The 12,166-nt window shown below is 47.6% G+C and overlaps 1 pseudogene; it reads right to left on the bottom strand.

Annotated features, from left to right (window-relative positions):
- Positions 1-380: 380 nt before the first annotated feature.
- LOC140680665 (uncharacterized) lies at positions 381-6,566 on the bottom strand (annotated as a pseudogene).
- Between the last annotated feature and the right edge of the window lie 5,600 nt (positions 6,567-12,166).

The following is a 12,166-nucleotide window of genomic DNA, read 5'->3' as shown; positions in this document are numbered from 1 at the left end:
CTATATCAACGGTTGCTTAATTCAACACATACTTGTCAACGTTACACTCCAACAATCATTTATTTACAGATTAGTCCTTGTTTAAATTGAACACTTTTATGATTATAACTCCTCTTCACTCTGTTAGGTAAAAACAATGTATTCCCCCAAGACCTACCCATCCATCATGTGAATAATGACATGTTCTACCACAGCCTACTCTTGGAATGTATTCTGAAATAAGTTCCTACCTCTCCAGTATTCCGTACTGCCCTTACCTAACAACTGTTTCTAACAACACACAGCCTATGGCCTACTAAGAATTCTAAGCCTTAGCCAAACTACTTCTACTAAACTTTTGCTAGCCTGAAATGCAACAAATCCCCCCTTTTGAGCATCCTTCAATCTTCCAGTTGCAAGGATGCTGAACTAACAGTCTTCAATCCGTCTTCTCGATCTGCTGAAGGAGATGGAGAAGGCGTGGTCCTCCTTGTCATCGCGTTGATCAGTCTCCGGATGTGAAGCCGTTCTTTGCTAACAATCCTTGCCATACACTTATAAGCTCCGAGCACAACAAAGGTTAAAATCAGCAGCATTATCACATATTGAATTATTGACGAAATCCAACCAGAGACCTGGAGCCCCAAAGAACTAAATACTTCCCCTACCCAATTGTGTTCTGCTTGTTGTTCTAATTTTTGGGTCCTATCCTCTACTTCTTCTAGCTGAGATATATCTCGTTCGACCTCGACTGTTACATTTGGAATATGGATACAACAATGATCAATTTTCTGATTTAAATATCCACATACCCCATGCTCTTTTAATAGCAACAAGTCCAATGCCATTCGGTTTTGTAAAGTCATCCTGCTAGTGGCTTGCAATTGTAAATTTAAATCCTTAAACCCCTTTTTGGTGGTGGCAGCTAATCTTTCGGTTTGCCCCATTAGCTTATATAGCATATCCCTATTCCGATAAGCTGCTATTGGTGAAAAGAGTGATTCCAGTGCCCATCCAAATTTAACACCACCATCAGGTTCATGCCACTGGTCTTCATCATTTATATTTCTTTTAATTTTTGATTTTAATCTTGATTGTTTCCACAACGGGCACAAGGTGGGAATCCCTAAAGTTACCTGAGTGACTGGTCCGTCAATGGGCATATGTGTGGTCCATTCCCCATGTCCCATTACCCATACCAAATTCCCTGGACTCCTAATGGTTGTAGACTTACAGCTGATGATTCTTGTACCATTCTTATTTCCCTTAGTTTCTCCTCTTATGGTATGATTATATCCCCTACACTCACATCCCCATTTTAACAAAACTCTCACTGGTACTAACCCAGTCTGGGTCTCAGGGGTATCACAAGTTATTACTTGAATACAATTCCATATTTCCTTCTGTTCCCTAATCTGTCTTTTTGTAGTATGTAGATTCATTACGCTTGAGTGAGTCTGATTTTTAGTCCCGCTCCATTGTACGCACCAATGAACTTCTCCCAAATAGCTGTAGGTTTCTAAAAGGCCGGGTCCCCAAATTGCTCCCCATTCATCTTCCAAGGACTGAGTTTGAGTAATATTTTGACAAACCTCTTCTTCCTTTTCCCTTTCAGTTCCTAATGTTATTCTGCTACAGTGATGGTTTAATACTGGAGCAGATCCTGAAATAACACATTGATATGGTTGGATTGGAGTTTCTAACCATGTGAAATATCCTGACATCCCTTGACAATATTCCCTAGTGACTCGTTCAAGTATTAAGCATCCATGCTGTCACTCATAATATTTCTTAGGAACAAGCTTGCAACTCTGTGTCACATTTAGGTAGGCCTCAGGCATATCCCCAGCCGGTATAATTCCCCAGGGGATTGGTTCTCCTGCTGATTGAGCTAATGGTAAACAGGCTGTAATCCTTGTCACATTCTGAACTACTCCAAAATCCCTTATTAATCCTACTATTAAATTTTCTTGCTTTGGTCTAGAGTAAAATGTCATAGTCCTGTTCTTTGCCTCCCTGATTCTTCTAAATTTTGCTCTCCCTCGGGAGAAAGATACAGCTGTTCTAGCATGTCCCCACCATGCGTCCTGAGCTACCCAACACCAATGATTCCCTTCATCCAACACCTGGGTATCCTTTATCACCAAAGTCAAAACTCCTCCCAACCGATTCCCTATTTGATATTTCTTTCCTAAATTTACATTTCCTGACTGAAACCACCATCCAAATTCTGAATAAGAAATGTTATTATCTATTCTACACGTCAAAGTTGTTGATGTCCCCTGCACAGCCCAGTACACTCCATGGGTGGGGTGTATCTTCTTCCCTAAATGACTCCTTCCTTGCACCTCTGTCTTGCCATATGTGCCATCTATTCCACATACAACCACACAAAGGTACAATCCCTCATCTCTTCCTAGCCTTGGCTGAGTATAATTCAGCCACCCTACACCTTTTCCATCTTCTTCCCAAAAATTGCTTCTCCCATCCGGTTTTTCCCAATTTCCTTGTTTACTGAATTTCCACCAAGTGACCGTGAACCTAGATCCACACTCTTGTTGTATGGTAAATGAACAATTTATTCTAAGAGGGGGTCCATCCCACATGTCTACTCTTGCCCAATAAGGTATCATGGATACTTTTGAATTCTCCTGTTCCCATGATTGAACTCTCAATCTAATATGTTGAAAACTATAGCTCCACCGTATTCTAATTAAACAAACATAGGTGTCAGTATCTGCGTGGGTGACATGAGTCAATTCTAAAGTAGTGTTACCTCTCTGGGTTTCCATATTCCACACTGTAACAGAAGTGAGGTTTTTAAATACTTGCCCTTTTTTCCAAAACACAACTATTTCGCTGGCTTCAGCTCCCTGGTTGTCAGAAAATTCACAGACCATCCTTACAGATTTCCCTTCCATAGCTCCAATCACAGGTTCTGAAACAGTAACAATGACATGTCCATCACTAAGCACAAATTTAGAAATGGTTATTAAAACAATGATTAAGAGTACTTTGCCCGAAGAATTAGCCGCGTAGGAGTTACTGCTTGAGACACCCATTGAGTCGATGCCTTCTTGACGCGGGTGTAGTGTATCCAGGAATCGATTCCAGCCACTTTGATTGCGGTGAGTGTAGTCAGGATCACCTGATGTGGGCCATCCCATGTTTCTCGGAGAGGATCAGTAGACCAATTCTTTATATATACGTGATCCCCTGTCTGTACATCATGGACCGGGTTTTCCAGGGAAAGAGGCCTGTTCCACCGCAAGGCTCCTCGTAGAGCACTGAGAATTCTGTGTAGTGAAACAACATAATTATATACTGTCTGGTCCCCTGTTACATGTGGGTCTCCTTTCATAATGGTTGCATGGTAAGGTTTCCCATACAAAATCTCGTAAGGACTTACTCCTATTCTTTCCCTGGGTTTTATTCTAATTTGGAGAAGAGCTAGGGGTACGGCCTGTGGCCATTGTATTTTAGCCTCCTGACAGATCTTCTTAACTTGCCCTTTTAAAGTCTGATTCATCCTCTCCACTTGCCCACTAGATTGGGGCCTCCACGGGGTATGCAAATTCCAAGTTATATATAACATTCGGGCAACCTCCTGAACTATGTGAGCAATAAAATGAGGACCCCTATCTGATGACAATCCTAAAGGTACCCCAAATCTGGGTATTATTTCCCTTAACAGAGTCTTAACTACCTCCTTAGCCTGATTTGTTCTGCATGGGAAAGCCTCCGGCCAACCTGAAAATGTGCAAACGTACACTAGGAGATACTTGTATCCCTGAGCTCTTGGTAACTCAGAAAAATCTACCTGCCAGTAATCTTCCGGTTCTGGTCCTATTTGTAACCTTCCCATTTGTACCTGCCTCCTAACAACTGGATTATTCTTCAAACATACTGGGCACATTGCATTCACCCGTTTTGCCAAACTTAACATCTGGTTGGAGACTATTTCACCTTTTAAAAACTTCACCAATGCCTCTGCACCCCAATGACTCTTGTTATGTTCCACTACTAGGATAGCTTTCATTACCCCAGAGGGAACAACCACTTGTCCGGTGTCAGTAACATACCAGCCGGTAGCACCTTTCTTGGCCTTCAGCAATGCTGCCAGCTTCTCATCCTCGCTGGAGTATCTTGGAGGCTGGTACAAGTAAGGGGTAGCTGGATTTGTCCTAGTAGGTACTAAAGCCATCTGAGTCCATACCTCCCGCGCTGCTGCATCTGCCAACCGATTGCCTCGGAAGACCTTCCCATCTTCCTTTTGATGTCCACGGACATGCATCACTGCCACCTGCTCTGGTTTATGTACTGCATCCAATAGAGCCAAAACTTCCTCCCGATGCTTTATAGCAGTCCCTTGGGAGCTCAACAACCCCCTCTCCTTCCATAGTGCACCATGAATGTGCACCACCCCAAAAGCATACTTGGAGTCAGTCCATATATTCACCTTTCGTCCAGAGCTCAATATCAATGCTCTAGTGAGTCCAATAATTTCAGCTTTCTGAGCCGACGTACCGGGTGTCAATGCACGCGCTTCTACAACCTGTAATACTGTAACAACAGAGTATCCCGCGTACCTGATTCCGTTTTCCACGTAGCTGGATCCATCCGTAAACAGCTCCCAATCTACTGCATCCAGAGGCTCATCCTTGAGGTCTTGTCTACTGGCATATACCTGTTCAATCACTTCCACACAATTATGCACAAGCTCATCCTCGTTCACCTGACTGCGAAGAAACTCAGCTGGATTAAGATGGCTTGTTGTTTGAAGTTGCACATCATCTTGCTTCCTTAAAATAGCTTGATACTGCAGCATTCGGCTAGATGACAACCAATGACCCCCCTTCTGTTCCAAAACAGCCATTACCATGTGGGGAACATAAACATCTATCTTTCTTCCCAAAGTCAATTTCCGGGCTTCCTGTATTAAGAGCACCGTAGCCGCAACAGCCCGCAAGCAAGGCGGCCAGCCGGTACTTACTGCATCCAGTTGTTTAGAAAAATACCCCACAGGTCTCTTCCAGGATCCCAATTTCTGTGTTAGGACTCCTAAAGCCAATTTCTGCCTTTCATACACATATAATTGAAAGTCTTTATTTAAATCTGGCAGCCCCAGAGCTGGGGCTTCTTTTAGTGCTTGTTTCCGGTCCAAAAAAGCCTTTTTCCTGATGGGAGTCCAATCCAACTGGGGTTCCTTCAGGGCCTCATACAGAGGTTTGGCAATGAGCCCAAAATTTAAAATCCACAGTCTGCACCACCCCACCATACCTAGGAAGGATCTTAATTCTTGATGACTCCTAGGGAGGGGAATCGAGCAGACAGCTTCCACTCGGTTAGTTCCCAGGCGTCTCTGACCCTGTGTCAATTCGCAGCCTAGGTACAAGACATTTTTCCTTACCAGTTGAGCTTTTTCTTTGGAGACCCGGTATCCCGCCTGTCCCAACATATTCAGCAGAGCGATGGTAAGGTCAATGCAAGTTCCTTTGTCCTGTGTGGCTAAAAGGATGTCATCAACATATTGCAGTATTATGTAAGAAGTAAGAGATTCCTTTACCTGGGTTGTCTTCCATTCCTCCAGCTCTTTTGCCAGCTGATTACCAAAAATAGTAGGGCTGTTTTTGAAACCTTGGGGTAACCGGGTCCAGGTGAGTTGCTTCTTCCTTCCTGTTGTAGGATCCTCCCATTCAAAAGCAAAGTACTTTATGCTCTCTGTTGCCAGTGGGATGCAGAAGAAGGCATCTTTTAAATCAATTACAGTGAACCACTCAAATCGCTCCGACACAGATGTTAGCAAGGTATATGGATTGGCAACAACCGGGTGAATGTCTTTAACTATTTCATTGATGGCCCTTAAATCCTGCACTAACCTATACTTACCATTTGGTTTCCTCACTGGAAATATTGGGGTATTATATTCTGATTCACATTCCTTTAATAGCCCTTGGGTTACAAATTGAGTGATCATTGGAGCCACCCCCCTTCGGGCCTCTAATTTAATGGGGTACTGTTTAACTCTCACCGGTTTTGCCCCTTCTTTCAACTCTATCACAACTGGGTGTGCCGCCTTGGATTTCCCGGGGGTTCCCGTTTCCCATACCCAAGGCACCACGGCATTACTAATTTCATCAGGGATTGGAGCTGGATCCACTTCTCGAATTACAAAAAATTTTCCCAACCTCCTCATCTGGAATCTCCAATTTAACACGGCCTCCCTCAAATAATATTTTGGCATTCAACAAAAATAGTAGGTCCCGCCCGAATAAAGGCTGGGGGCAATTTGGCATATATAAAAATTGGTGGTCTAATTCCTTTCCTCCAAACTTTAAACTTAAGGGTTGCAAAAAGGGTCTTTCCTCTAATTGACCCGTAGCCCCTATTACCTGTACCGTGGTGTCACTAAGGGGTCCTAATCACTTATTCAAAACTGAATGTGTGGCTCCTGTGTCAACCGTAAACTCCTGTTCCCTTCCAGCTACCTCTATTCTTACCCTCAAATCCCGGTCTAGTCCGCTCTGATTCTGAAAATTTCCAAGCATCATCGCCTGAGCCTGTGCTTGGGCACCATCTACTGTCATCATTGGGAATCTTCCCACTAATCCAGCATTATTCCCTATCCCATTCCTCACTGGACACTCATTCTTCCAATGTCCCAGTTGGCGACAAAAAGCACACTGATTAGGCCCTAACCCATTCTGTCTTCCATTGTTTGTTCCTAGTAACCCTAAGTCTTGGAAGCCTCCCCTTCCTACTCCAAATCCTCTACCACGACCCCTTCCGCGACCCCTGCCTCGTTGACCTCCTCCCCGTCCCGCAGTTTGCTGAATTATTGCCAATATCCCTGCCTGCTGCCGCTTAGCTGTTTCCTTTTCTCTATTATTATACACTTTCCATGCTACCTCCAGCATCTTATCAAGCTTTCGGGTGTCATCCCCTTCCAACTTTTGTAGTTTCTTCCTAATATCATCCTGCGATTGTCCCATGAATAATAGGGCTAACTGTAGTTGACCTGGTTCCTCATCAATTTCTAAATTAGTATAACGCCGAGCAGTTTCCCTCAGTCTCTCTAAAAAGGCTGAGGGTGATTCATTCTTCTCTTGCCTTATTGAATATAACTTAGACCAGTTCAATGTTTTAGGCATCCCCGTCCGAACCCCCTCTATTAATAGGTCTTGATATTTTCGTATGGCTCTATAGCCCTCCGCGTTATTCGGGTTCCACCCCGGATCATCACTAGGAACCAGCTCATCCAAAGTTTCCCTAGTCCTCTGCAACCTTATCTCTTCCCTGGCCCTTTCCCTGGTTGCCCGTAATACCATTTCCTTTTCTGTAGAATCCATTATAGTGTCCAATAACACCTGTAAATCATTCCAATCAGGATTCTGAGTTTTAATCACCATTTTCACTACTCGTGCCACCCTTTCGGGGTCCTCCCGATAGCTGCCAGCTGATTGTTTCCAAATTACCAAATCACCCGGGGAGAAAGGAACCTTTATAAGAACCCTTCCCCCTTGAGGACCCATGGCCTCTCTCAAGGGTGCTATCATATGAGGCCCTTCATTATTCCGCCTCCCATGCCGGGTCCTTGCTGCAATAGGGGTTCTTTGTTCTACGGGGGAACGGGTGTGAGAATTAGAATTGGCAGGGGCTTGCATCTCAGCCTGACTCCCCGGAGAATCATCAAAATGGATAGTTTCCCTTTCATCCTCATCCTCATCAGAGTCAGTCCCCAACTCCTCTTGCACCTGCTCTGATCTTTCCCTAGGGAGTGACGGCGCCGAGGGAACAGGACGAGCAGAAGGAGCAATTAATAAGGACAAATCCTCCTCTCGTCCAGAGGTTTTTACAGCACATTTTACACATACCTCCCTTGCCTTACACCCAGAACACTCATCCTGATTATCTTCAACCTTTAATACCAGAATACCACACTCTTTTTGCCATTCAGTTTTCTGTCCTAAATAATAAAACAAATCCAAGTATGGTATCTCATCCCATTTCTCATTTTCCCTAAGGTATTGCATTAAGGGGGTTATCAGCGAGGCATCCAATGTGCCATTCAGGGGCAACTCCGGCCCCCCCTCAGATGCATAGAGGGGCCACCAATGATTACAATAATCCAGCATTTTTCTTTTATCCAAATCCTGATAAAACCCCGCACTTTTCCATCGTCTCAGTAAGCATCCTAAAGGAGTATTCCCGGGCACCTTCCCATTAGATTGAACCAATGCCTTAAAGGTCTTAAACGGCATCATCTATAATACAAAACGCACACACCACACTATAATTAAAAGTACCTTTAACAAAATCAAATACAAAGAAATGATTATTAGCTGCAACAATACCGTGAAAAGAAACATTAACTAAACCAACCAACTTGCCACTACTCGACGCCGCGAGGGGGAAGTGCCAAGCCTGCGTAGCTTTCGCTTCGACTTATGGTCGGCGCCTAGGCTTTCCACCAAGACGTCTATATCCCAACCCGGCGAGGATTAATGCCTCGTCTTATGGGCAGGAAACCAAAACCCACAACAGAAAATAAAGCACCTTCGGGCTTACCTTCCACAGTCGTCCGTCAGGCGCGGGGGTCGGGCGCAGACCGATGACTCCCAGAGAAATCCTCGGTGCCGGCGTGGAGTGGATCAGAATGCGAACTGCCCCAGCCACCCTCGGAGTCCTGCCGCGGTCGCCAGAAAACTGTTGCCCGTAAAGAAAACACAAAACAACCGAAGTCGTTTTATGCGGTGCTTTATTGAGGGCCCTGGGAGCCTGAGGACTAACGTCCAAAGTCAGAGCCCCCCGAGCTAACAAACCATTCCCTTTATATAGAGTCTATATCAACAGTTGCTTAATTCAACACATATTTGTCAACGTTACACTCCAACAATCATTTATTTACAGATTAGTCCTTGTTTAAATTGAACACTTTTATGATTATAACTCCTCTTCACTCTGTTAGGTAAAAACAATGTATTCCCCCAAGACCTACCCATCCATCATGTGAATAATGACATGTTCTACCAAAGCCTACTCTTGGAATGTATTCTGAAATAAGTTCCTACCTCTCCAGTATTCCGTACTGCCCTTACCTAACAACTGTTTCTAACAACACACAGCCTATGGCCTACTAAGAATTCTAAGCCTTAGCCAAACTACTTCTACTAAACTTTTGCTAGTCTGAAATGCAACAAAAGCAGTTTCTCTTCTCCTTCATGGAATTGGCCAAATTCAGTTCCAGCTGGGAATTTACTTTTCTACCTTTCTCCCTGCATGCCCCAATGACATCCCTGCCATCCTCCTGTTGTGCTGCCCTTCTTGCAAAGCTGTAAATTGTGTGTTTTCCCTGAGTCCCAGGCAAAGCTTCCTGCTCAGCGGCTCTGCTTTCTCAGCAGCTCGTCTTCGGGCACACGGGCAATTTCCTCATGGAAAGGGTGGTCAGGCCTCGGCAGGGGCTGCCCAAGGAGGTGGTGGACTCGCCGGGCCAGGAGGGGTCCAAGGAAGTGGCTGGAGGTGGCACTGAGTTCTCTGGCCTGGCCGGCAAGGTGGGGATCGGGCACAGGATGGACGCGCTGAAGGCGGAGGTCTTTTCCATCGTCAGTGACTTTGGGGGCTCCGTGACTCTGTGGCCAGGCCGGGAGGCCGCCTTGCCCCAATCACCGCCGGAGCCGCCCCGGCCCGAGCTGTTGCCCCGCGCGTTTCTCCTCAGGCCGGGGGTGCCGCTGGCGGTGCCGCTGCCCGCGGCTGGAGCTGCCTGTGCGGCGGAGCGGCCGCACCTCCCGGGCACCTCTCTGGGCGCTGCTTGCGGGGCTGTGCCGGCCTTCCCAAAGCTGCCCGCGGCTTTCTTCGCACGGCGCTCGCTGCCCCTCGGTGTCTGCTGGTGCCAGCGTGGCGCTCCAGCGGCGGCGGGAGCTCTGCCGTCGGTGTCCTGGTGCTGCCACCTCCAGAGCCCGGGGGCCGGAGCGCTTCGCCTCAGGGGCCGGGCTGCAGCGGGACTCGCAGCGGGCTCGGCCCGGCCGCCGCCGCTGCCGGTACGGGCGCGCTGAGGCGGAGCTGCCGCCCCTCAGTCTCACAGCGTTTCCCGCCATTGGCACTGCGGCTCCGTCAGGCTCTCCCGGCGGACATTCCGGCATGGCCCGGTGTTGTGGTGTGTTTTTCTTTAATTTGATATTTGTTCTGTGTATATTCAACCCCCACCCCCCCCCAAATCCTCCCTTCCCAGTTGTCAATCTTCCCAAGCTCTTCCCTTACACCTTCCTCTCCAAGTTGTCAATTTTCCGTTTCCCTGCCCCTTTCCCCAGAACATTCCTTGTCACTCCTCCCAGCCTCCTCCCCTGCTTCCAGTGCATTCCCTGCCTATTTAGTGAGGCTCAACGCTCTATTGGTTACTTTGTGTTACTCCACTCCCCTGTTTCCCCTGATAGGTTTGTGATATGTTAGTCCCTTCTTAGACTCCTCCCCAGCCCTACCCTCATTGGTTGCTGTTCCTAAACCCCGCCTCTTGAGTTCCGGTATAAAACCTTTGTTCGCCCTCCCCGGAGGGTCTTGGGGCTTGCTGAAATAAACCATCCTGTTCACCCCCAAGTCCCGTGTCGCCTCCGTCTGTCCCCGCACCGACAACTGGGACCGCAGAGCTTCGCAGGGGGAGCGGCCGCCCATTCTCTTCCCTCTCGCCGCCCAGCACGCCACCGCTTGGGGTATCGTGGCGAGAGAAGCTGCGCGCGTTACAACAAATGGTAGCAGAGGATGGTTCCCTCCTCCGTCTTGTAGAACAAACGGGCAAATTCGTGGGGGCGCCCGCCTCACAGAAGAAGAAGGAGGGAAGAGGAATACCTGTGGCCGAAGAAGCACTGCCACACTAAGAGGAGCCGAGCACCGAGCAACAAGAAGATTTAGGCTACGGGACCCTCTTTACCCTCGCTGCCGTGCTCTCTATCCCTGCCTGGAGCAGCCGTGCTGCAGGGGCAAGTCCCCATTTTGCCTTAGGGCACGGGGGCAGCTGTGCTGCAGGGGCCTTAAGGGGGTAGACCCACCCCAGGACAAGAGGGCGGTTTGGCAGTGGATCAATGGTATAAGGTGTAAAATCCCATTGAGCCCAAATAACGGCGTGTCAGTGGACGGCACTAAAAGGAAGACCACCAGAGGCTGATAGCAGCCAAGCCCAAGGCTTCGGGGATGAGCCTTGGGTGTGGCCGGGAATGGCTGAGCCTGTCTTCAGGTTCCGGGAACACCCAGGCCTCTGGAAGGGCCAAACCGTATGGAACAACGTCCCCAGTTTGTCGAGCATCCATCAAAACCATCAAGACCAGAGGAAAAGATAGAGACATCGCTGCCCGTGCCCAGAGGGTAAGTGGGTCTATGCAGGGTTCTCCCTGGCGGGCGGGTGGGCTTTCCCCTTGTTTTTTTTTTAGCCTTAGGGCATGGGTGGGGGACCCACATTTGATGGCTCCTTCTTCCCCTCTGAAAGTTGTCTTTTCTATCCTCTCCCCCCAATCCCATGAAGCCGGAGGGGGTAGGAAAGACACAAATGGGACAGACATCTAAGAGGCAACACGTTTACTATGGGAGAGTTGATTAGAATCTTAACAAAGGCCCTTTCCATCCACGCACCTCCGCGATATCCAGCCGTGTCGGGCCCCTCTCCCATAGATTCCCCCTTATGCTTGTCCTATCTTCTCTCCCAGCTCTCCCCAGCTCTGCTTTGCTCTCCTGCCTTCAGCCACACAGCAATGAGAGCTTTTGCCCTCTCCTGTCTGGCAGAGTATTTATTACAAGGAAACTGATGTTACAAATCTCCCATTTTCCATCCCCAGAAGCGCTCCCGACGTGGCCCACTGTCCTAGTTTAGGGCAAATTTGGGGAAAACCCAGGAAATAAACCCCCACGGCCCCTCTCCACCCACCTGGTTCAGGGAAAAATTTCCTCTGAGAGTGAAGTGGAAAAGAACCTGTTTATTCAACAAGCAAAGCACTCCCCAGCACCAAAACAATTAACAACACTAGATGACAACAAAACTCTTTCACCCCTCTGAAGAGCTGAACAAATCCAGAAGGTCTTTCCTGGGAGTGGTCGCCCGGGTCTGGACACTGGGGATGGCTGCTGCAGATCACCAAATGCAGGCTCCTGGTGTTCCTTGGTGTTTCCCAGATCCCAGTCCAGAGCAGGTTGGATGATATTTAGA

This window comes from Taeniopygia guttata, chromosome 26, assembly GCF_048771995.1.
Source record: "Taeniopygia guttata chromosome 26, bTaeGut7.mat, whole genome shotgun sequence".
Lineage (NCBI taxonomy): Eukaryota > Metazoa > Chordata > Aves > Passeriformes > Estrildidae > Taeniopygia > Taeniopygia guttata.
Note: the sequence above shows the minus strand (reverse complement) of the source record. Positions and strands in the feature narration are given on the sequence as shown.